Genomic DNA, 26360 nt, shown 5'->3' with positions numbered 1-26360 from the left:
CTAAAAGCATCATGTTAACTGGATGTCATTTTAAATTCAAATGATTTCATCGAGTGATCCACTTGCACCACTGAGAGCATCAATTCTGGCCAGGCAGAGAAAGCAGCCTGCAGAGAATAAAGAATATGAATGTCTATCATCTTACGCCCTGTGGAGCTCATGGGACAGAACTGGCACTGTTGTTAACAGCTCCTTTGCAGACCCCGTGCACTGCCTCTGAGGGGAAGGGAGCTTTTAGTGCCTCCTTTCCCTAAAGCACCATGTGATTGACAGAATTCTAAGATGGCACCAAAATTTCTGTCCCTGATTATACACCCTGCATAATCTCTCCTCTGCATCTGGTCAGGGTCTGTGAATATGATGGGATAGTTATTTCCCTGATAGATTACATTATGTAGCAGAAGGGAGATAACTTGGGGTAGGCCTCACCTGATCAGATGAACCATTTAAAAGCAAAATATTTCTGGGGCACCTGGCTGGTTCAGTCAGTTAAGCATCAGAGTCTTGATTTCAGCTCAGGTCATGATCTCAGGGTCATGACATCAAACCCTGCATTGGAAAAAAAAAAAGAAAAAAAAAATTAAAAAAAAAAAACAAAACCCTGCATTGGGCTCCACATTCAGTGGGGAGTCTGCCTGGAATTCTTTCTCCTTCTGTTACTTCTCTTTCTCTCTCTCTCTCTCTCTCTCAAATCTTTAAAAATTAGAGTACTTCCTCCAGCTGTTGACAGAAGCCAGAGAAGTACTCCTTCTAGTCTCAAAGAAGAATCAAATTGCTGTGTTGTGAACTGTCCATAGGAACCATGTGATAAGAAATGCTACTGGCCTTTAGGAGGTAAGAACCACCCCCATCTGATAAACAGCAAAGAGATGGGGATATCAATCCTACAACTACAAAGAATTTTGCCACAACCATCTGAGCTTAGAAGATGACCCTGAAGTCCAAATGAAATCATAGCCCAGCTGATGTCTTGCTTTTAGCCCAGCGAGACCCTAAAGAGAAAATCCAGGCAACTGTGCCTGGACTTGTGACCTATAGAACTAAGGATGGTAAATGGCTGCTCTGTTTGGGGTAATTTTCTCTATAGCAGTAGAAAAAAAGCAACAGAAACACAACAGAAATAAGCAATAGAAAAATCGTACACATGGTAACAGCCCTACATCCTGGACTTTTGATGGCTCTTAGTTTCATAGCATGTATGGATGCTTTATGTTAATTTTTCTGACTTCATTGGATATAACCAAGCTTCTTTGGAAAAGTGAAAAGTGACTGGGATATATATGCTGATGCTATAAATTCAGTGTCTTATCTGAAACATGAACAAATGCAAAATGTCTGTGCAGCGTTGAGTGAAATCTGAGAAGGTACAGTCACAGCATAGCTAATTAGACCTAGAACCACTGTTACAAAGCTGGTTACTTTCCTAATTAAATTTTATGGTTTTGCTGAAGAATTAAAACAAGAAAGTTAAACAGAAAATCATGCCTCCAGAGAAATGGATAGAGAAAGCACCAGCCAATTAAACTGTTAATTAAGAGCATAGCCATGATTTAAATACCGTTATGATGGAAGGGAGACAGTTTGCAGGTGAGTAAAATTAGAGTCAATACCACCTTCTGCCTACATTTCTTCCCAAATTCTTTGTGCTCTAAAGCGATAGAGAAGGCTTAATGTAAGATCACAAAATTTCTATGTAGAATTGACAGACTCAGTTAAAAGAAAAATTAATGCTTCTATTTCCAATTCTCTCATTTAGAGAGCTATCGGATTAAAAACTGCCCTGTGGAAAAAAACAAAACAAAAAAACAAAAAAAACAAAAACAAAAACCTGCCCTGTATTCAAAAGTTTGACATTTTTTCAAACTAAAACATAGCCCCATAAACGATTTGGGTTGTCAGGTGCCACTGAGCGGGATGTTAAGAATTGCAAAATTCCATGGGGGACAAATGGCATCATCCCTTCTTTGTATGCGAAACTCACAGCTGCCTTTCCCGGGTGTGACTCTTTCCCTCCTCAGCACAGTTGACTGTTCTGTAACCCTCCTTGGTACTCTCCCAGGTCATACACCTGGATCTACAGGAGCTTTGGGATGCTTGTGGTCTCTGCACCTTTATTACTATTTTTTTTTAACTTTTATTTAGTTATGATAGTCACACAGAGAGAGAGAGAGAGAGAGAGGCAGAGACATAGGCAGAGGGAGAAGCAGGCTCCATGCACCAGGAGCCCGACGTGGGATTTGATCCCGGGTCTCCAGGATCGCGCCCTGGGCCAAAGGCAGGCGCTAAACCGCTGTGCCACCCAGGGATCCCCGGTCTCTGCACCTTTAAAAGGTCTAACATCCAACTGGACATTGATTGGGAAACGTGAGGAAGAATTCATGCTGTTGGAGTTATTTATTACCATTTTTTTTTAAGATTTTATTTATTCATGAGAGACACAGAGAGAAAGAGAGGCAGAGACACAGGCAGAGGGTGAACCAGGCCCCATACCGGGAGCCAGACGTGGGACTCGATCCCGGGTCTCCAGGATCACACGCTGGGTCAAAGGCAGGCGCTAAACCGCTGAGCCACCCAGGGATCCCTATTCCCATTTTCATTTGGAGTTGATAGTACCATTACAGGAATATCTCTTAATCATGGCTGTGGTATGCGGAATTCTAAGATGGTACTCAACATTCTTGGCCCTGGCATATACACCCCTTCTCTCACGTATCCCATCAAACACTAATCTAGGTACTGTGGTAAAAGGATTTTGCAGATGTAAGTAAGGTCCCAAATCACTCAGCCTTGTAACAGTGAGATTGTCCAGGTAGGCCTGACCTAATCATGGAGAAATAGTGTTTCTAACTGGTTACAAAAGAGGAAATCAAAGAAATGCCCTCCTGTTGGCCTGGAGGAAATCAAACATCCATGCTGAGAACTGCCATGTAGCAGAAATTGCAGGGGACTCTAATTGCTGAGAGCTGTCCCCAGCTGACTAGAGGGAAAACAGGGACAGACCTCCGTCTATAATGACAAGGAAACAAATTTCACCACCAGTAAAAAGATCCTGAGTCCCAGATGAGACCACAGCCTGAGCTGACACCTTGATTTCAGCTCTTTGACTCCCTGAACAAAAAAAAATCAAACCATTCCCAGTGAAATGGTGAAATAATAAAACAGAGCTACTGAATTTGTGGTAATTAAGCAGTAAAACCTAATAAGATGGCCTTAACCAGTGATTCGGTGAGCTACCTGAACACCTGCTAGATGTTAGCAGGCTAGAGCTGGTCTAGAGGAAACTGCTCATTATTCTTGATTAATAATGTATTTTAACCAACTAAGCATGCTTTATTTTAGTATATTTAAATAATTGACAGCAAACATTAAAAGAGAAACATTATAAATGATACTGAAAGATAAAAATTAAGAAGAAACCCAAACTTTGATCTGTCAATACATTTGGGGTAGGAAATAGCATTTCCATCTTTTTTGTTAAGGGCTTTGTTAAGTAATAAAGCAATGTTACTTTTGCTTTCTCTGGCATGATTTTATTTTTTTTAAAGATTTTATTTATTTATTCATGAGAGAGACACACACACAGAGGCAGAGAAAGGCAGAGGGAGGAGCAGGATCCATGTAGGGAGCCTGATGTGAGATTCGATCCCGGGACTCCAGGATCTCACCACTGAGCCACCCAGGGATCCCCTCTGGCATGATTTTAGAAAGAGAAAACATTTGTCATGATCCTGGCAGATGTCCAAATGCAGTTGTGGATTAAATTTCAGGAATATAAATTTTAGATGTGGCATATAGTTTTCTCTGTGTGGCTATGGTAATTAATCAATAACAATATATTAAGAGAGTATGTGGCAAAAACAGGAACACATTAAAAACATCCTTTCAAAAGTAGAAAAAAAAGCCCTCTATGGTATTATGATGACCTTATTGGTTATTTACTCCACTAGGTGGACAACACAACCTTGGGCCAATATTGTAACATTTGTTTCCTTTGTTTGTAAGACTCTCCAGGTTTGGTGTTTAAACAACCAAATTTAAGACTATCCTGGGCTTATTGACTCAGGGGTCACAGGGATCCAAGATAAAGAGCGAGCAGACTGACAGTGGCCCTGGAACCAAAGCTTGGAACTCTAATAACAACACTTCTGCCACATTCTACCAGCCAAAGGAAGTCTCAGAGTCAGCCCAGGGATGGAGAAACAGACTCTAATTCTTGATGAGATGATTGCAAATTGTGAAAACATGGGAAAAAAACCTGTGGCCATTTTTGTCATCCACCCCATCCTCCACCCGCAGATCCATTCTAGTCTGTTGCAGATCCAGGGGGGAAGATGGCAGCTACCTCATTTCTCCTCAGCTTTCTCACTGCCACGGCTCTGGTCCTGGTCTCCTTCCGTTGAATCACACCAGTTTCCCAAAATTCTTTTCTGTCACCTCACATATGACTCCTATTTGTTCTCCATGCCGTAGCCAAGGTGATCTTTCTGAAATAAAAAAATTGACCACGTCACATCTTTATTTAAAACCTTTTAAGTGTCCCCATTGTCAGCAGCAGAAATTTCCAGCCGTTTGCTCATCAAATCACCTAGGAAGATTATACTTGGCCTCACAGCCAGAGATGGACCAAATTGCTCAGGTGAAACTTGGTTATTAGTATATTTTTAAAACCTGCCTTGGAAATTCCATATGTAGCCAGGGAAGTAAATCACTGGCCTGTGGTAGAGACTTCAAACTCTTTGGCCTGACCCATAGGCCCTTGAAAACCACACCCAGAATGCCTCTCAAATGTTTCTCAGCCTCCGTCATTATTCTTGGCTCAGTGTTTATTACCCTACCCACGCTAAACTGATTGTAGTTTCTAAGTTCCTTTTCCTAAGCCATTCCTCTTGCCTGGAATGTCCTTCTCTTAGTCCACTTCGTGACTATCTTTAAAGACTAGGTTAGAGCATCAGCTTCTTGAGTTCTTTGACCCTCACTGAATTTTACAGTTATATCTTACCATTTATCTCACTTTATGCTTACAGTATCTTTCCTCCCTCATTTCATCCTAAAATGAGTTTCTTGCAGATCTGAGACTTGATCTCTGAATTGTGTATGGTGAAATAGGGAGGCATTGATGGAAGAGGAGAGTGACCCCAAGTGGTGCTAAAAAGTTTATGGGCATAGGTCCACAGGAATATAGCTCAACTGAGACTTAGACCACTACTTCTTGACCCACCACTTAGGTTTCCCTTTTTTTTTTTTTTTTCCTGTTCTTTAAAGGTTACCCTTTGCACTTATCCTCATGATTTCACCTGGAAAAAATAGCAAGGTGTGAGCGTATGGTTGTGCTTTGTCAAGTGTGAATTTCTCATCTTTTCACTTTATTTTTTTTTAATTTTATTTATTAGAGACACAGAGGCAGAGATATAGGCAGAGGGAGAAACAGGCTCCCTGCGGGGAGCCCGCTGGGGACTCGATCCCAGGACCCTGACCTGATGCTTGACCACTGAGCCACCCAGGGATCCCACATCTTTTCCACTTTAAAGGATATTACCCTGTGATCAAGGATATGGAAATAGAGGAAGTTCTTTCTTCAGGGGGCATAGAGGGGGCTTCTTGGTGACTAGCAGGTTTTCTATCAAGTACACAGACTATACTTTGGACCCATGAACCTACGGCAGTCTTTGCATATTCATCAGCCACAGCCACAAATACTTCACTTGATTAAAGGAGTTTTCCTGTTTTCTACCATACTTTTTCTAGTTGCATAAATATGGAATGATTTCCGCTGCTTTACTGGGTTTCAGAGGTCATTGTTGGTGAGAAGAATGAAACCTGGACCACGACCATTTTTAGGAAAATGAGTTCTCCCCTGATGACTAGTATAAGGACCCGAGCGTGTAAATGAGTATCAATGACTTACAGGAATGGATTATCACAATCTGAATGCATTTATTAAATATTTATGTGAAGTCTTGTACAGGTCAAGTGGGAAAAGCAGTTAGTATGGTGATTAATGGGAGTATGACCTCTGTATATATACTTTCTGGGCTCATATTCAGACTCTTCCATGTACTGGTTATAGGAGTGTCAGCAAATTACCTAATTTAGTTTTGCTGGGCCTCTAGTCTCTACATAATAGGGAAATCCAGAAAGAGTTGATCACCCAGTAAATTCTTAATCCAGTAAGGGATACATGATATGTAAACAAATAGCTGCAGAAGAGAGAACCCCCAAAAACATACTACTTACCATCCTTCTTTGTATAGGATCAGTTTCTGACTCTGTTTCCCTGATGCCTGGCAGTAGTAGGTACTCAACAAATCTTGAATGAAAGAACAAATGAAATTAATCCATCCATCTTCTTGCCTAAAAGTTTAAAAACAACTCTAACCTGGATTCTAATCAAAAGCATATGTAGGGCTGAATAAATATTCAAAAGATCAAAACAATGAAAATATAGGTAAAAAGAATTACTGTGGAAAAATAGGTTTATGTGATCAAGGAATAGCGAAGGTATGAGTTAGGGAGAAATTATCCATCTCTTCAATTACTAAAGAAGTTTTATGGAGGAAGTAGGATTTCTGTAAGAGCATAAGTTTCTTGAGAGAATCATCTCTGAAATACACAATCTTGCGTTAGAGCCTCATGTAACTTTCAGATTTTGCCTTGAGGTGTTGACTAATTCAATGAATACAATAATACTAATTACCAGAAATATTTTACCTTGAAAATCAGAGTTCAGGTGTTCTGCTTAGGATTCAATTTGGTTTTTTTTATATAATCAAAAATGTCTGTATCTCTTTAAGCCTCTGATATACTTGATTAACAAATCAGTTCCTTTCTTTTAACCTAAAAACAGCTATTAGGGATGCCTATATGGCAATTCTGTGCCCTAAAAAAATTCAGAGCAGCTTTTGCATATTCATCAGACACAACCACAAAGATTTTGCTTGATTAAAGAAGTTTCCTGTTTTCTACCATTTTGTTTTTCTAGCTGTATAACTGTAGAGTGATTAAAATTCCCATGGTCCCACAAATAATTTCTTAGATCTTTTCCTGATAATTGCATTTACTTTGAGGCTATCTGATCATGAGTATTCTATTCTTTCACATTTCAGTCACGTTCTGAAAACGGACTATGATATGAGCTAAGAATCAGTATCGTGTTTTTGAGAAAAGAGAAGGTACAGAGCATGGAACATAATCTAGCAGGGGAAAATACTTGGACCCAATGTTGGGATTGGTGATCTTTGATAGGTGGACAAATTCGCTAGATGCTAGCAGGCTAGAGCTGGTCTAGAGGAAACTGCTCATTATTCTTGATTAAAAATGTGTTTTAACCAACTAAGCATGCTTTATTTTAGTATATTTAAATAATTGACAGCAAACATTAAGTGTTTTCTAGTTTGAATAATGGAAGAGATGCTGAAAGATTGGAGAAATATTGGCAATGAGTATGATATTTATATTTTAACAAATCTAAGGTTAACTCTACATGTCACAGATCCTATTTATCATATGTATTTTTTAAAACACTGGAGAAAACACTTTACAGATTATGAAAAAAAACATGGCAGTGGTTTTAGAATAACAAAATCTCTTAAGGTTTTGCCGAATTTCTTTCAGGAGTATAGGAGCTTTTACTTGTTGAGAGATCAATTTATCAAGGTTGGTCAAGATAAATGATATATAGTGAATATTGAGTTTTACAAGACTTAGGATATTGCCTACAATAATTTATTCCTTAATAAGTTGCACAAATAAGGTATGTATCGTACAATCACAAGTGGATTTAATCTCAGATGAGGGATATAGGAAACAGGAGCAATAAAAGTTAATTCTCTCTGTAATATTTAGCATCTTTTTCTTCATCAAAGCTGTGAATAAAGGTCTCTAGAGAATGTCCATAAAGCCAGAAAATGGCATCAGTGGATGAGAAGGGAGCACTTATCTGAGAGGGTTTTAATCAGAATTCTATGTAATTTCAATAAAACAGAAGGTTCAGAAACAAATTAAAATTATGTTAAGGAAAAATGCAGAATAATGCTTGCAAAATTTTTAGACTCTTACTGATACAGAAAGGAAACATCAAAGATTATAGGGAAGTGTGACCTTACCATGAACAGAGTTCAGAATTGCACATCTATAGGTTGGTATGCCTATTAGGACGTAAGTACTCTGGGCTTTCAGAGATTCCTGCAGCGACTTTTCTATGGTAGACTGGTAAACAACAAAATTTCATTTTCTTTTCTTCCTGAACACTATGTCCAACCTCCCCTTCAGTTAGTTAAGTGTGTCAGTACAACTGGGCACATCTACTGGAATATACACAAAAGTGTATTTCTGGGCCAAGGCTCTATAGAAAGGAAATTTTCCCTCCAAACTTTTTTTCCTCTTCTGCCTGAATGACAGAAATAATAGAGTCCAAGAGGATGAAACCATGACATGGAAAATTTCTGCATCCCTGAATCACCGCACAGAGAAAAAGCTGCTCACCCTCAAAAACCCACCTTTGTTATATGACCAAAGAACAAATTTCTCTTGTATTTGAGGCATGCTATTGTATTCAACTATTGTAGAGGAGAAAAAATAGTTTTCCCTCTACTCTTGAGTCCTTACCTGAGACCATCTGTAATTTTTTAAAAATTAACAAAAACACATAGTTTATTAACATGTATACTTTATTTACTTTCCCTTAAGAGGCCTATATTCACTCTTTATTAAGATGTCATTTAAGTCTGAATTCTAAGCTACATTGGGGTTACTCACTTTTTCCTGGGTATCTCCCATGAATGGGTCTTTCAAAAAATAGGTGGGAGGTATGATAGTTTGTGACAAGGTTTATCTGTATGTGGTACCACCTTCTAGTCTCTCCTATGATACTTCCCTTATGGATGAAACTTCTGGGCAGGGGATTTATGATACATTCTTTTAGAGAATGTGTTTTTAGACTGATAAGGAGAGTAAAGAAAAAGCCATTCCCTTCATTTACTATTTTAAAGTGCCTACAGCTCAAAATGATCAATGTACCAAAGCAGCATACTTTGAGATGGCATGCCCTAAACTCCTACAGTCATATTTTGGGGTGGTATATTCTGCTACCTTTCAGCATCAGCACAACTAATACTGAAGATGGTGTATTAGAGTGCTACCTTAACAAAAACAAAAGTATATGGCATTAGCAGATGAGAAATAGGTGGAAAGAACATAGCTGTATCACAATCTGGAAAGAAAAGACCAGTGTTATGCAATAACAAAACATTTGGTAAAACTACCAGCTGTACTTGAAAGACCAAGAAAATACCTATTTATCCTATAGCTCTAAGAAAATCATTGCAAATACCCAAAATATCAGTATGTGTTGGTTCTTCCCACTGTTTGTAGAAAGTTATTACAAGAAAGAGCTAAGTTCAGACAAGAAGTGACCAGTTTATAAGCAGAAGTAAAAGAAATTGGGAGTACAAAAGGGCAGGGGAAAAAAAAACCCCAAACCACTTCTAGATCCTAAACACAAAATAAGACCAAAAAAGTTTTGAACGAAAAATGTCCATTAAGAGTTCTCCGGTTTGGGAAAAAAAAAAAAAAAAAAAAAAAGAATTCTCAGGTTTGTAAGGTGACTTAGGGAGTACTTTTCTACCTTTCCACTCCAGCTTCCTCCCTAAATCACCACATGGCAGAAAGCCACCCACCAGCAAGGAATAGTTGTCTCAGAAATGAAAAAAGAACTCTTGAGTTTGAGCCAGGTCACACTCTGGGTCTATTTGTTGCCAAAGCTACTACCGCTCTAAGATAAACCCATCTCTGGAACCCCTAACCATAAGCTCTACGGACACACTGAATATCACAGTAGTTGAAATTCTAAAAAAGCCACCATAGCTTGTGAACTTACAAACATGTTCATTCTCTCAACAGATCTTAATTCAATACTATATGTTGGTCATTGTGTGAATCACGCTGCGTGCTGTGGGAATACATCAGTGAATAGAAACTAGACCTTCAGATTAAGGAGCTCAGAGATATATATACTAGGTCATCCTGAGCGGGAAAAAAAAAAAGAACTTAGTAGAACCTCTACAGATTTATTCCAAATTTGTCACTTTTGCATATTTAACTATATAGCCAAACTTGCCTATCCACTGTTCCCCAAATATATCCCATATGTCTCGGTCTCTAAGCCTTGTTTATACAGATGTATAAATGTATTCAAAAATGTTATTAAGTGACTACAATGTGCTAGGCATTGTCTCGTTAGTGAGAGCTACAGCAATAAACAAAATCAATAATCCCTATCCTCGTGAAATTTATATTTCAGTGAAGGGAGATTGTAAAAAAAAAAAAAAAAAAAAAAGGTAAAAAGGACACCCTATCAAATGGTTGTAGTTGTAGCAGAAAAGTAAAGTAGGGAAGAAGATTAAGGGGCATGATGTGTACTTTTAAATGATCAGGGAAAGGGCACCTGGGTGGCTAGGTGGTTGAGCATCTGCCTTTGGCTCAGGTCGTCATCCTGGGGTCCTGGGCTGGAGTCCTGCATCAGGCTCCCTAGAAGGAGCCAGCTTCTCCCTCTGCCTATGTCTCTGCCTCTCTCTGTGTGTCTCTCATGAATAAATAAATAAAATCTTTTTTAAAAAAAGTGATCAGGGAAGACATCATTGAAAGCATGGTATTTGAGCAAAAGTTTAAAAAGAGACTGAGGGTAAATTGTTAATTCTCTACTTTTGAGAATACTTTATCTACCTGTCAAAATGGGCTAATCTCAGATGTTAACTTATCAGAAGTTTTAGCCAACTGCCATATTTACTTGTGTTTATTCTCCTTCTTGAGCCTTTGAGGAACTTTTGCTATTCTCTTGTAGAGAGATTCTGTTCTCAGATTCTGGTTTTCTTACTCTTTCACTTGTGACTTTTAGGGAACCACAAACCAACCTGATGTTTAATAAATTGTAGCTCTGTCTTAACTCTATACAACCTACATTACCACCCAACATTTTTATATCAAAAATTGGCATTTTCTCAACATTCTTTTACTCTTTCCAACCAAAATGCTGCTCACACACCTCTTCCACATGGAAATTCTGCCTTTCATGCCTCATACATAAAGGATACTTTTTAAAAAGATGTATAGCATATTCTTAACCCAAAAGATGAAAAGTGTTGAGGACACCCATAGATTTATTTTTTTAAAACCCATAGATTTAACTGAGGCTAAGGAGCAGGATGGTATAGAAACAAAAAGAGACTTGTGAGGCAGTTTGGAGGAAAAGGAAAAGCAAAACCAATTAGAGAATTTAGGTTCAGCTTGATCTGGGGTTAGAAAAATATCTTTAGAGATAACGTAGTACTTAGAGATTCAAGTGTACACCTTGGTTACTCTCAAAAGAAGGGTGGAAGGAAAAACCTGATTGGCCTAGGACTCTTTTCCAAGCAATCTCATTGAAAATATACCATAACCCCAGGTTATCTTAAAGAGTAACTTAGTAAGCACTGACAACTACAGATCTGAATGTTCCCATTACTCTTCAAAGAATCTAAAATAAAGATTTTTTTAAAAGATTTTATTTATTTATTCATAGAGACAGAGAAGAGGCAGAGAAACAGGCTCCATGTAGGGAGCCTGACGTAGAACTTGATTCCAGGTTTCCAGGATCAGGCCCTGGGCTGAAGGCAGCGCTAAACCGCTGAGCCACCCGGGCTCCCTAAAGTAAAGATTTTTAAACAAAAAATCCATCCACAGACATGCGTTAGTGACTTAGTTTTGTTTAATATCCACTTAAAGATCCTTTCTTCCTTTTAGTAACTAACATCTTTCATTCCTCTTGAAAACCCATGATCCTGAAAGAAGTATGATAAAACACAGAATTCTTTCATGATTTAAATGTGTTTATAATTTAATAAGTTAAATGAATTTCTAAATTTTTCTCCTCAAAGAATTTAAGAATTGCTAAAATTAAAACCGTTTGGAACAAATTCTGCACCCATCTCAACTTGGGAGGTAGAGTATATGCATGTAATTGCAAGCTCAAAACAACCCTCTATGCTTGACTTGTAAACAATTCACAAAATGCAAGTCTTGTGTAGTTTAGAAGGCTAATCCATAGAAACCAAATTATCCTTGGATCTAAAAGCATTTTGTTGAAGGATATAATGCATAGAACCCAGATCAAACATCAAAAATAGTAACTTCTCTTGGCCACCCAAAGATCAGTTTTGTGTCAACTTACTTTAATGAGAACGTCGGCTTTTTTTTTTTTTTTTTTTTTTTTTAAGATACAGAAAGCACAGAATTATAAAACTGTAGCACTTTCCTATCAAGGGATTCCAAACTCTTTATAAAATGTTAGTTTAATTCTCACATCTCCCAAGCAGGTAAAGAAATGACAAGTGGTATTTGCAATGAACTTTATCTCATTTTCTGTGAAGGAATGAGTCACAGTTACTCTTGAAGATGAAATGGAACTATAATTTCCACCTGACTGAGATACTGGCCTGACCTCATTCTACTTCTCTCTGAGTTAAGCAGTGATATTACAATTTTCATCTTGGCAGTAAACTGTCATTGTCCCTACCTTCACATAGAACTTCATGAGATGAGGAAAATGAAGGAAACCTTTGGATACGTAGCAACTTTTGTTTCCATTTTAAAGGAAATGAATATTTAAGGTGTTGGGTCTCAGAGCATCAGGATTATTCTGCTAATGAGTAATTCCTTTTTGTCTTGACATCTGTAGGGCCCAAATGGCCTTATAAAAAGTGAGATGTATTTGTTTTTAAATACCTAACACAATACATTGATGATGTTCAAAATTCAAAGTATTTAGAGGATATATGTAGTAAAAAAAATCTTCCTCTGATTTCTCTCCTGTAGTCACATTCCCCCTATAGAGGCCACCAGTGTTAATAGATTCTTACAGAAATACTAGATACAAATCCAGGGAGGGAGGAAGGAAGGAAGCACATAACGTATTGACATATATTTCTCTTGCTTCTTTTTAAATAAATTATAACAAACTATCCATACTGTTCCACTATTTGCTTTCTTCACTTAAAATATCTTGGCAATTATTCCATAACAAAACATAAAAACTTTGTCATTTTTTTAAAGATTTTACTTATTTATTCATGAGAAACACGGGGGGGTGTGGTGGGCAGAGGCACAGACAGAGGGAGAAGCAGACTCCATGCAGGGAACCCGACATGGGACTCGATCCCAGGTCTTCAGGATCAGGCCCTTGGCTGGAGGTGGCACTAAACCGCTGAGCCACCCAGGCTGCCCTGTCATTCTTTTTTATAGCTGCCTAGTCTTCCATTGCATAGATATACCAGAATTTGTTTAGTCTGTCTTCTGATAATTAAGATTTCTTCCAAAATCACATTATTACAAAGTTGCAATGAATAACTTGTTTGTAAAGTCATTTCACATATGTACATGTGGGATAAGCTCTCAGAAATAGAATTCCTGGGTCAATGAGGATATGTACTTTGATTTATATTTTCTAAATTGCTCTCCATAGAATCTACCAATTCTCCTACCAGAAATGTATGCAAATTCCTATTTCTTTACATCCTTGCCAACATAGTGTACAATCAAAACTATCTCAGAGACCAAATAATGAATTTTCTGATTTTTGTTGATGTAATCTTGTTGCTTTTGATACATAATTGACCTGTAGCATTACTTTCCAGATGTGCATGAGTCAGTATTTGTATACACTGCAAAGTGATCACAGTAAGTCTAGTTAACATCCATCACCACACGTGTAGTTTTTTTCATGTAATGAGAACTTCTAAGATCTATTTTTAAAAAGATTATTTATTTATTCATGAGAGAGAGAGAGAGAGGCAGAGACATAGGCAGAGGGAGAAGCAGGCTCCACACAGGGAGCCTGATGTGGGACTCGATCCTGGGACTCCAGGATCATACCCTGGCCCGAAGGCAGGTGCCAAACTGCTGAGCCACCCAGGGATTCCCTAAGATCTACTGTCTTAACTTTCAGATATACAGTACAGAATCTAAGAAACATAATGGAGCTTCTTATACTGTGATTTGGTTACTTTCAGGAAAATGTGGAAATATAAAGTAAAAAGTAGAAAATACTATTTTAAATATGATACTTAAAGTATATCCATAAAGCATTTGACAGAGGATAACATTCATTCATGATAAAAGCCCTCAACAAAGTAAGGTTAGAGGGAACATACCTCAGCATAATAAAGGCCTTATATGAAAAACCTACAGTGAATATGTTCAATGGGGAAAAGCCCTTAAGGTCAGGAAGGAGACAAAGATGTCCACTCTCATTACTGTTATTCAACATAGTGCTGGAATTCGTTAAAACATCTGTACTACCCAAAACAATCTACACGTTTAATGCAATCCCTATCAAAATACCAACAGTATTTTTCAGAACTAGAAAAATCCTAAAATTTAAATGGAACCACAAAAGACCCCAAATAACCAAAGCAATCTTGAAGAAAAAGCTAAAGATATCAATTCCAGAATTCAAGTTATATTACAAAGCTATAATAATCAAAGCAGTATGGTTCTGGTACAAAAATAGACACATAGATCAATGAAACAGACTAGAAAACCCAGAAAAAACCTACAGTTATGTGGTCAATTAATCTATGACAAAGCAGGAAAGAATATCCCATGGGAAAAAATTTCTTCAACAAAGGGTAATGGAAAAATTGGACAGCTACATGCAGAAGAATGAAACTGGACTATTTTCTCACACTATATACAAAAATAAATTCAATATAGATTAAAGACCTAAACATTAGACCTGAAACCATAAAAATCGTAGAAGAGAGCATAAGCAGTAATGACCTCAGCTGTAGCAACATTTTCCTAGGTTTCTCTCTTGAGACCAGAGAAGTTAAAGCAAAAACAAGCCATTGAGACTGCATCAAATAAGAACCTTTGCACACCAAAAGAAGCAATCAATAAAGCTAGAAGACAACCTACAGAATAGGAAAAGATATTTGTAAATGACATAGCCAATAAAAGGTTAGTATACAAAATGTATAAATAACTGGTACAACTCAACACACACACACACACACACACACACACACACACAAAAACCAATCAAATTAAAAAATGAGCAGATGATCTGAACAGACATTTCTCCAAACAAGGCATCCAGATGACCAATGGACACATGAAAAGATGTTTAGCATCACTCATTATCAGGGAAATGCAAATCAAAACTACAATGAGCTATCTCACACCTGTCAGAATGTCTAAAATCAAAAACACAACAAATGTTGGTGAGGATATAAAGAAAAAAATCCTATTGTTGATGGAAATGCAAACTTGTGCAGCCACTGTGGGAAACAGTATGAAATTTCCTCAAAAAGTTAACGATAAAACTTCCCTATAATTCAATAATCACACCACTAAGTATCAAAAAAAAACACAAAAATATTATCCTAACAGGATACATGCACCCCTATGTTTGCTAGAGTATTGCTTACAATAGCCAAGTCGTGGAAGCAGCCCAAGTGTGCATTGATAGATGAATGGATAAAGAAGATGTGGTATAGATGTACAAAGGAATATTATTTAACTATAAAAAAGATCTTGCCATTTGCAATGATGTAGATGAAGCTAGAGACTATAATGCTAAGCAAAGTAAATCAGAGAAAGATAAATATCATATGATTTTGCTTATATGTGGAATTTAAGAAGTAAACCAGCAAAGGAAAAAAATAGACAAGCCAAGAAACAGACTCTTAATTATAGAGAAGAAACTGATGGTTACCAGAGGGGATATGTGTGTGTGTGTGGGGGGGGGAGGCTATAGGTGAAATATGTGATGGGGATTAAGGAGTGTCCTTGTTGTGATGAGCACCAGGTGGTGTATGGAAGTGTTAAATCCCCATATTATATACCTGAAACTAATATAACACTGTATATTAAATAACTATACTGAAATTAAAATTTTAAAAATAAAAAGGTAAATAAAGTATATTTCCATAGCAGGGGTAGGCTTTTCAAAAATACGTGTGGGTCGGTGTTTGTAATATTACCAGTTGAACTACAGAGATGTTCTGCTAAGTGAGAAATTCGTTTTTATGAGATGCTTAAATGTATGCTACATATGCCAGCAAAGCCAGTCTACTACGCATTATTTATATAGCATTTGCAAAAGTGTGATTGAGACATCTGATATTCCAAATGAGGACTTGTACTTAACTATAAATTATGACACAGATGTCTTGTAATAGTTCTTTCCATTTACAGAAATTACAGGAAATTCTCAAGATTTTATTACAAATGTGTGTACACATATGCCCTAAGCCTCACTGTTCTTGAAGAGTGGTGTTTGACAGAGATCTAAAATATTATTCTGCTATGCAAAATACTTGATTAATACTGTAATATCAGCAAAAGGTTAGTATTTACCTTCTCTTGAAAATCTTTGTTCTTATAAAATGAGGTTCTTTGAGGAAACATTCTGTTTGGTTGTATTAAACTGGAAAGATTGAACATGTCTAAATCGGTGTTACTAGATGTTCATATGGCATAAATACTCCCTCTCCCTTTTACTCTTATAATACCAAACGCTGTTGACACCAGTTGAATTGGCAACTAAGAGAAAATGGTTCCTTGATGCCCTTAAGTGTCCTTAAAAATATTGTTTTGTGTGTCATTAATAATTCATTTCAGCTAGCCAAGGTTTGATAATTATTGTGATCAAAATGTAATTAAAAGAAGTTACACACTTTCTAGCACCTCTCTGAAGTCAATCTGTTAAACCTATAATTCTGTTTTTGACATAATATTTTATATAATACAACTATGAATTATAATTTTCAGCAGAATTTTGCAAAGGCACTTCCCTCTAGCCTAACATTTCTTAACTATGAGAACCCCCAAAATATCATAATAATGCTTTCAAGATTGCAAGTCATTCAACATGGTAATGGTATTTATTACTAGTTCTGTTGCTGAAGTAAACATTAAAACATTTTTCACTTCAACTGGAATGGTTTGACTTTTTCAGAACAGTTTCATTTAGAAGCAAATCAGTATTGGCTCATAATTATTGTTTTATTATTAAAACCAGTAATTCAGACAAATATGATTGAAAAGATGAGTTTATTATACTCATAGCTCCCAAGACAGTATATGTTATGCTACAGAGTGGTGGGGATAAGTAGAGAATCCCCTGGGTCAGCATGGCAGAGAATGGGAGGAACAACAACGGCAAGTGCCTTTGCTGTATTTCTGCTGTAGGCAAGGCGGGGTAAACCAATTGAAGGCTGGCTTGTTTGGATAATTTCAGCAGGTTGTGGGCATAAAGTCTGTTCCTGGTTTTCCAGTGCCTGACTCTGTGGTAACTAAGACAAGTGTAAAGTGGTCTAGAGTGTGAAAACCCAAAAAGGGACATGGTTAGGGAGCGTAGACTCCAAACTGGTTGGTTTGTATTAGGAACGTGCACCCCCAGGAACAGGATTTCTTCCAAAGAGGTTGGGGTGGTTGGGTGCATGCAGCAACAAAGGAGACAGGAAGTAAATGCAAGGTGACTCAGGCATATTATCATATCCAGAACAAAGTGTATCCAACATCTGCATGCAGAACAAATATTAAAAGTATCAGGTTTACAGAAACTTAGTAAAAACACCAAGTTTATAGGACATTGTTAATGCACTAATGTAATCACTTTTAGCTGCACACTACTAGCTCTTTGCTATGGCTGTTTGACCATTGTGGCACTTACCAATTACTCTTGGCGTTTTTACATATGATCATATATGTATATGTAGTTATGTATATATAATGGAAGAAATTATATTTTAAAATGAATTCTTAGTCAAAGCCAATTAGCATAAAATACACTGATATTAAAATACCACAGTGTAAAATGGAGAATTATAATGATAATTCAGATAAATAATAGAGATAAAAATTTTAAAGATTTTCACTGGATTCATAAATTGCAAAAATTTGATTTTTAAGGAAATGATGTATAATATTTTATAATGGTTCTATTATTTGCAAAAAGATTATGGTATTTTCTACTTTTGCTTTTTCTTTATTGGTAACATAAGTTATCTGTACATACAATGTGTTAAATGGAGCAAAGAGCTTATAAAGAGTAGCCTGAAACCTCTATTAACAGATCATTGAAAGAAAAATATTTTTATCTAGAAAAATAAGATGAAAACAGAGAGGGAGGCAAGCCATGAGACACTATAGGACTATAAGAACAAATTGAGGGTTGCTGGAAGCAAGATGATGGACATTAAGGAGGGCATTTGATGTAATGAGCATTGGGTGTTAAGTGCAACTGATGAATCACTAAATATTACCTCTGAAATTAATAATACATTATATGTTAATTTGAATTTAAATAGAAACAAATATATATATATATATTTAGAAACAAAATTTTTTAAAAGTAAATCATGGGGCAGCCCAGGTGGCTCAGCGGTTTAGTGCCACCTTCAGTCCAGGGCATGATCCCGGAGACCCGGGGTAGAGTCCCACGTTGCACTCCCTGCCATGGAGCCTGCTTCTCCCTCTGCCTGTGTCTCTGCCCCTCTCTCTCTCTCTCTCTCTTTCTCATTAATAAATGGGTGAAGTCTTTAAAAAAATCATATGATCCTCAATGTATTGTTAAATTCAGTTGCGAATATTTTGTTGAGGACTTTTGCATCTACATTATCATGGCCTATAATTTTCTCTTTGTGTGGTGTCTTTGGTTTTGGTATCTAGGTAATGTTAGCCCATGAAGTGAATTTTGAAGTATTCCCTCCTCATCTGATTTTTGGAATAGCTTAAGAAGAATGGATATTAACTGTTCTTTAAATACTTGGTAGAAGTCTCTAGTGAAGTCAAGCTGGTCCTGGACTTTTTGATGATTGGTTCTACCTCTTTTGCTAGTAATTGTTCTGTTCAGACTTTCTATTTATTCATGATGCATTTTTTGGTAGATTGTATGTTTCTAGGAAGTTATCCATTTCTTCTAGGCTGCCCAATTTTTTGGTGTATAGTTGTTCATAGTCTTCTATGATCCTTTGTATTTCTGTAATATCAGTTGTAATACTTCCTCTTCCATTTCTGTTAACATCCCTCTGATAAAAATACAATAAAAAACAAATTATTCTCTTTTGATGAGAACTCTTAAGGTTTAGTCTCTTAAAAACTTTTTTATGTATCATATAGTAATATTTAGTTACAGCCATCGTGTACATATAACAGATACTTATTACTAGAAGTTGGTATTTTTCCACAGCATTCCTTCAATTTCCTCTCCATTCTCCATGGCCCGTGCCTCTGGTAACCATAAGTTTGATCTCTTTTTCTGAGTTTGGTTTTGTTTCTTTTAGATTCCACATATAAGCAACATGATACAGTATTTGTCTTTCTTTCTCTCCCTGATTTGTTTGCTTAGCATTGTGCCTTTAAGGTCTATCCATGTTGTTGCAAGTAGTAGAATTTCCTAGTTTTCTATGGCTGAATAATATTCTATTGTATAAATATATCACAATTTCTTTATCCATTCACACATTGTTGTTTCCATGTCTTGGTTATTGTAAATAATGCTGCTGTGAAAATGTGGATGCAGATATCTTTTGGGGTTGATGTTTTTATTTCCTTTGGGTATATTCCCAGAGTGGAATTGCCATATCATATAATAGTTCTAGTTTTAATTTTTTTAAAGGATATTCCACACTATTTGCCATAGTGGCTCCTCCAACTTACAACCTCACCAGCAGTGTACAAGGGTTCTCTTTAGTCCACGTCTGTTACAGCTTTTGTTATCCCTTATCTTTTAAATGGTAGACATTCTAATAGGTATGAGGTGATAGCTCGGTTTTAATTTGCTTTTCCCTAATGCCCAGTGATAAGCATATTTTCATGTACCTATCGGCCCTTCATATATTTTCTTTGGATGAATGTCTATTCAGATACTTTGCCCACTTTTTAATTGGGTTGTTTTCATGCTGCTGAATCACATAAGTTCTTTATATATTTTGGATATTAGTCCCCTACCAGATAGATGGTTGGCAAATACTTTTCCTCACTTCATAGGCTTTTTTTTTTTCCACTCTGTTGATTGTTCTTTTTTGTTTGTGTTTGTGTTTGCTGTGCAGAAACTTTTTAGTTTGATGTAGTCTCCCTTGTTTACTTGTGACTTGCTTGAGGTGTCATATCCAAAAAATCCTTACCAAGGTCATGTCAAGAAACTGTGTTTCTGTTTTCTTCTAGTAATTTCGTGATTTCGGATCTTATACTTAAGTCCTTAATCCATTTTGGATTAATTTTGAGTGGTATAAATTACAAGTCTAGTTGTATCAACTATTCCAGCCTCATTTATTGAATATACCGTCTTTTCTCCATTGAATATTTCTTGGCTACCTTGTTAAATATTGGCTGATTGTATATGGTTGGCTTTATATCTGGGTCCTCAGTTCTGTTTCATGGGTCTATTTGTTTTTATTCCAGTGCTATACTGTTTTGATGACTACACCTTTATAGTATAGTGTGAAGTAAGGAAGTGTGATGCCTCCTGCTTGGTTCTTTCTCGAAAGTTCTTATGCTATTCAGAGTTTTGTTCCATATAAATTTTAGAATCTTAAAAGTATTTTTTCTACTTCTGCAAAAATGCTATAGGAATCTTGATAGAGATTGTTTTGAACCTATAGATGGCTTTTGGTCACATTGACATTTTAACTATTAATATAATCCAGTAACGTGATACTTTTCTATTTATTTGTGTCGTCTTTGATTTCTTTCATCAATGCCTTGTAGTTTTCAAAGTAGAGATCTTTTACTTTCTGAAATGTGTTCCTAAGTATTTTATTGTTTTTTGATGCTATTGTAAATGTTATTTCTTTATTTCATTTTCAGAAAAAATTACTGATATATAGGAATGCTACCAGTTTTTGTATGTTAATTTTGTATCCTGCAACTTTATTGAATTGATTGGATCTAACAGTTTTCTTGGTTGAGTCTAAGAATGTTCTCTATATGAAATCATTTGTCTATAAATAGAGATAATTTTACTTCTTCCTTTCCAATTCTGATATCTTTTATTTCTTTTTCTGGCCTGATTGCTCTAGCTATGATTTGGAATATTCAGTTGAATAAGAGAGGGTACCCAGTCTTGTTCCATACTTTAAAAATTTTCTACCTTTCACCATTGACTGTGATGTTGTCTGTGGTCTTGTCAGATATGGCCTTTATTATGTTGATATGCCTTCCTTCTATACCTAATTTAAGATTTTTGATCATGAATAAATGTTGAAATTTGTTAAATGCTTTTTCTGCATCTATTAAGATGTTTATAAGATTCTCATTCTATCAATGTGATGTATCACATCGATTGATTTGCATATATTGAAACTTTCCTATGTCTCAGGAATAAATGTATCTTCATTGTGCCATATGATGTTTTTAATGGGCTGCTGATTTCAGTTTGCTAGTGTTTTATTGAGACTTTTTGCATCTGCATTCTATGGGATACTGGCCTGTAGTTTCCTTTTCTAATAGTATCCTTTTCTGGTTTTGGTATCAGGACAGTGCTGGCCCTGTAAAATGAGTTTGTGAATGATACTTCCTCTCTGATTTTTTTTTTGGAAGAATTTCAGAAGGATTAGTGTTAATTCTTTAAATGTTTAGTAAATTCACCAGTGAAGCCATTAGTTCTGAGCTTTTATTTGTTAAATTTTTGATTAATAATTCAATCTTCTTACTAGCAATGGTCTCTTCAGATTTTCTGTTTAATTTGATTCAATCTTGGCAAGTTGTATGTTTCTAGGAATCTTTCCATTTCTTCTGAGTTGTCCAGTTTATTGGCATAGTCATATTAACCTCTTATGATCCTTAGGATTTCTGTGGTATGAGTTGCCATGTCCCCTTTTTTATTATTTTGTTAGATTTGAGTTTTTCTCCTTTTTTCCATGGTTACTTTGGCTAAGGGTTTGTCAATTTTATCTTTTTTTCTTCAAATTTTTATTTAAATTCTAGTTAGTCAACAACACACAGTGCAGTATTGGTTTCAGGAGTAGAAGTCCATGATTTATCACTTACATAGAATACTCAGTCCTCATCATAACAAGTGCCCTCCTTAATACCCATCACCCATCTTGCCCATCCTCTACCTATCTCCATCAACCCCCAATTTGTTTTTTAACTTGAAGAGTCTCTTAGGGTTTGTTTCCCTCTCTATTTTCCCCCCTCTCATATGTTTGCCTGTTTTTCTTAAATTCCACATGAGTGGTATTTGTCTTTCTCTGACTGACTTATTTAGCTTAGCATAATACACTCTGTTTTAACCACATCATTGCAAATGGCAAGATTTCATTCTTTTTGATGACTGAGTAGAATTCTATCATGTACTTATACCCCATCTTCTTTATCCATTCATCAGTTGATAGACATTTGGGTTCTCTCTATAGTTGGACTATTGTTGATAATGCTGCTATAAACATCAGGGTGCATATACCCCTTCAAATCTGTAGTTTTGTATCCTTTGTGTAAATATATAGTAGTGCAATTGCTGGATCATAGGGTAGTTCTATTTTTAACTTTTTCAGGAACCTCCATACTGTTTTCCTGAGTGTCTGCACCAGTTTGCATTCCCAACAACAGTGCAAGAGGGTTCCCCTTCTCTGCATCCTTGCTAACACCTATTGTTTCTTGTGTTTGTTAATTTTAGCCATGTGTCTGTTGGCCATAAACTTGTAATCCACCTCTACCTAACATTTGAGGTAACAGCTATTACACTTTGCATGGTATTTTTATTTGTTTTTAATTCCAGTGTAATTAAAATGCAGCATTAGTTTCAGGTGTACAATATAGTAACTCAACAATTCTATACATTCTTCACTGCTCATCCTAATAAGAATACTCTTAATGCTCTTTATGTTAGCCATCTCTCCACCCACAATTCCTCTGATAACCACCACTCTATTGTCTATAGTTAAGAGTCTGATTTTTTTGGTCTATTTTTTTCCTTCTTCATTAGTTTTATTTCTTAAATTACACATGTGAGTGAAATCATATGGTATTTGTCTTTCTCTGGTTTATTTCACTTAACATTATATATTCTCTAGATCCACCTATATTGTTGCAAATGGCAAGATTTCATTCTTTTTATGGCTCAGTAATATTCCATTGTGTACATGCCATTTCTTCTTTATCCATTCATCCATTGATGGACACTTGGGTTGCTTTCATAATTTGGCCATTGTAAATACTGCCATAAATATAGAGGTGCATATATCTTTCTGAATTGGTGTTTTCATATTCTTTGGGTAAATACTCAATAGTGGAATTACCAAACCATATGGTAGTTATATTTTTAATTTTGGGGGGAACTTTCATACTGTTTTTCACAGCGTCTGCACCACTTTGCATTCCCACCAATAGTGCGAGAGGGTTCCTTTTCCTCCACACTTATTGTTTCTTGTGTTTTTCAATTAGCCATTCTGACAGGTGTGACATATCTCATTGTGGTTTCGATTTGCATTTCTCTGTTGATGAGTGATGTTGAGCATCTTTTCATGTGTCTGCTGGCCATCTGGATATTTTCTTTGGAGAAATCTCTGTTCATGATTTCTCCTCATTTTTTAATTGGGTGATTTGTTTTTTGGGTATTGAGGTGTACCAGTTCTTTATACATTTTGGATATTAACCCCTTATTATTATACATTTTGGATATTAACCCTTTATTAGATAACCCATCTGCAAATATCTTCTCCCATTCTATAGGTTTCCTTTTAGTTTTGTTGGTTGTTTCCTTTTCTGAGTAGAAGTTATTGTGATGTAGTCCCAATAATTTACTTTTGCTTCTGTTTCCCTTGCCTCAGAAGACATATCTAGAAAAATGTTTCTATGACCAGTGTCAGAGATATTACTATCTATGCTGTCTCCTAGGATTTTAATGATTTCAGGTCTCACATCTAGGTTTCTAATCCATTTTGAGTTTATTTTTGTGTGAGATGTGAGAAACTGGTACAGTTTCTTTCTTTTGCATGTAGTTATCCAGTTTTTCCAACACCGTTTATTGAAGAGACTGTCTTTTCTCCATTGCACATTCTTTCCTGTTTTCTCAATGATTATTTGATCATATAATCATGGCTTTATTTCTAGGCTCACTATTCCATTGATCTATGTGTCTGTTTTTTGTTCCAGTACCATACTGTTTTGATTATTACAACTTTGTGGGATATCTTGAAGTCTGAGATTGTGACATCTCCAGTTTTTGCCAGAAGGGAGATAGGTGAGGGAATGGATGAGATAGGTGAAGGGGGATTAAGAGCTGGGTACAAAATCAATATACAGAAACCTGTTGCATTTCTATTCTTTAATAACAAGGTAGCAGACAGAGAATTAAGAAGGCAATCCCATTTACAATCGCACCAAAAATAAAAAGAAAATACCTAGGGATAAACTTAACCATGGAAATGAAAGACCTGTACTCTGAAAACTGTAAAGCACTGGCAAAGCACTGTAAAGCACTGAAGAGAAAGAAAAAAAAAAAAGAAACTGAAGGGAACACAAACAAATGGAAAGATATTCGGTTGTCATGGATTATGAGAACAAATATTGTTAAAACATCCACATTTCCCAAAGCACTCTACACATTTAATGGAATCACTATCAGAATGCTGAAAACATTTTTCACAGAGCTAGAAAAAATCATCCTAAAATTTGTATGGAACCACAAAAAAACCTGAATTAGCTGAAGCTATCTTGAAAAAGAACAACAAAACCAGAGGTATCACAATCTCAGACTTCAAGATTGCCTACAAAGCTATAATAATCAAAACAGTCTGGTACTTGCAGAAAAATGGACACAGAGATCAATGGAACAGAATAGAAAAGCCAGAAATAACCCCATGATTACATGGCCAATTAATCTACAACAAAGGAGGCAACCATATGCAATGGGAAAAAGTCTCTTCAACAAATGGTATTGTGGAAATCGGACAGCTACATGCAAAAGAATGAAATATGACTATTTTCTTATACCATAGACAAAAATAAACTCAAAACAGATTAAAGACCTATATGTGAGACTTGAAACCTTAAAAATCCTAGGAGAGAGCACAGGCAGTAATTTCTCTGACATCAGCCATTGCAATATTTTCTAGGTGTCATCTAAGGCAAGGGAAACAAAGCAAATTGGGACTACATCAAAATAAAAACTTCTGAATAGGAAAGGAAATAATCAGCAAAACAAAAGACACCCTATTGAATGAGAAAAGATATTTTCAAATGAGATAGCCAATAAGTGGTTAGTTCTAAGTTGTATAAAGATTATATACAAGTCAACACCAAAAAAAAAAATCTAATGAATAAATCAGCAGAGGGCAGGAACAGACATTTCTCCAAAGACACCCAAATGTCTAGGAGACACATGAAAAGATGCACACCATCACTAATCATCAGGGAAATGTAAGTCAAAACCACAATGATATATCCCCTCACACCTGTCACAGTGGGTAAAATCAACAACACAAGAACATGAGAGACCCCTAACTCTGGGAAATGAACAAGGGGTAGTGGAAAGGGAGGTGGGCAGGGGGTTGGAGTGACTGGGTGATGGGCACTGAGGGGGGCACTTGACAGGGTGGGCACTGGATGTTATGCTACATGTTGGCAAATCGAACTCCAATAAGAAAATATATACCAAAAAAAAAGTTTTTCTCTCAAAACTTAAAAAAAAAAAAAAAGAAAAGAAACAACAAAAGTTGCTGAGGTTGTAAAGAAAAAGGAACACCCTTTGACTGTTGGTAGGAATGAAAACTTTTGCAGCCACCATTAAAAACAGTATGGGGCTTCCTCAGAAAATTAAAAATAGATATACAGTATGATTCAATAATTCCACTTTTGGGTGTTTACCCAAAGAACGTGAAACACTAATTCAGAAAGCTAACGCACCCCTATGTTTATGACAGCATTATTTACAATAGCCAAATTATGGAAGCAACCCAAGTTCCATCAGTTAATGAATGGATAGGGAGGATTGGGTGGCTCAGTGGTTGAGTGTCTGCCTTTGATTCAGAACGTGATCCCAGAGTCCCAGCATTGAGTCCCGCATCGGGCTTCCTGCATGGAGCCTGCTTCTCCCTCTGCCTATGTCTCCTCTGCCTCTCTCTCTCTCTCTGTCTCTTATGAATAAATAAATAAAATGTTTTTTAAAAAATGAATGGATAAAAGAAGTGGTATATACAGTGTGTATACACACACTATATTCTATATACTATGTATATTTTATTCAGCCAAAAAAATAAAATCTTGTCATTTGCAACAAAATGGATGGATGCTAAGTAAATTAGGTCAAAGAATGACAAATAACATGGTTTTACTCATATGTGCAATTTAAGAAACAACACAAAGGAACAAGTTAAAAAGAC

At 36.2% G+C, this 26360-nt stretch overlaps 1 protein-coding gene and 1 long non-coding RNA gene across 3 annotated transcripts in view; one reads left to right on the top strand and one right to left on the bottom strand.

The window, feature by feature from the left end:
* The window catches only part of CPA6 (carboxypeptidase A6), a 317848-nt gene that overhangs the window by 134996 nt on the left and 156492 nt on the right, over positions 1-26360 (top strand). The window lies entirely within an intron of this gene.
* LOC112678579 (uncharacterized) overlaps positions 17111-26360 on the bottom strand; it is a 43500-nt gene continuing 34250 nt past the window's right edge. The window contains exon 5 of the long non-coding RNA XR_003147682.2: positions 17111-17555. This is a non-coding gene — a long non-coding RNA (uncharacterized LOC112678579). The remainder of the gene's footprint in view (positions 17556-26360) is intronic.

Source organism: Canis lupus, chromosome 29, assembly GCF_003254725.2.
Source record: "Canis lupus dingo isolate Sandy chromosome 29, ASM325472v2, whole genome shotgun sequence".
NCBI classification, from domain to species: domain Eukaryota; kingdom Metazoa; phylum Chordata; class Mammalia; order Carnivora; family Canidae; genus Canis; species Canis lupus.
Note: the sequence above shows the minus strand (reverse complement) of the source record. Positions and strands in the feature narration are given on the sequence as shown.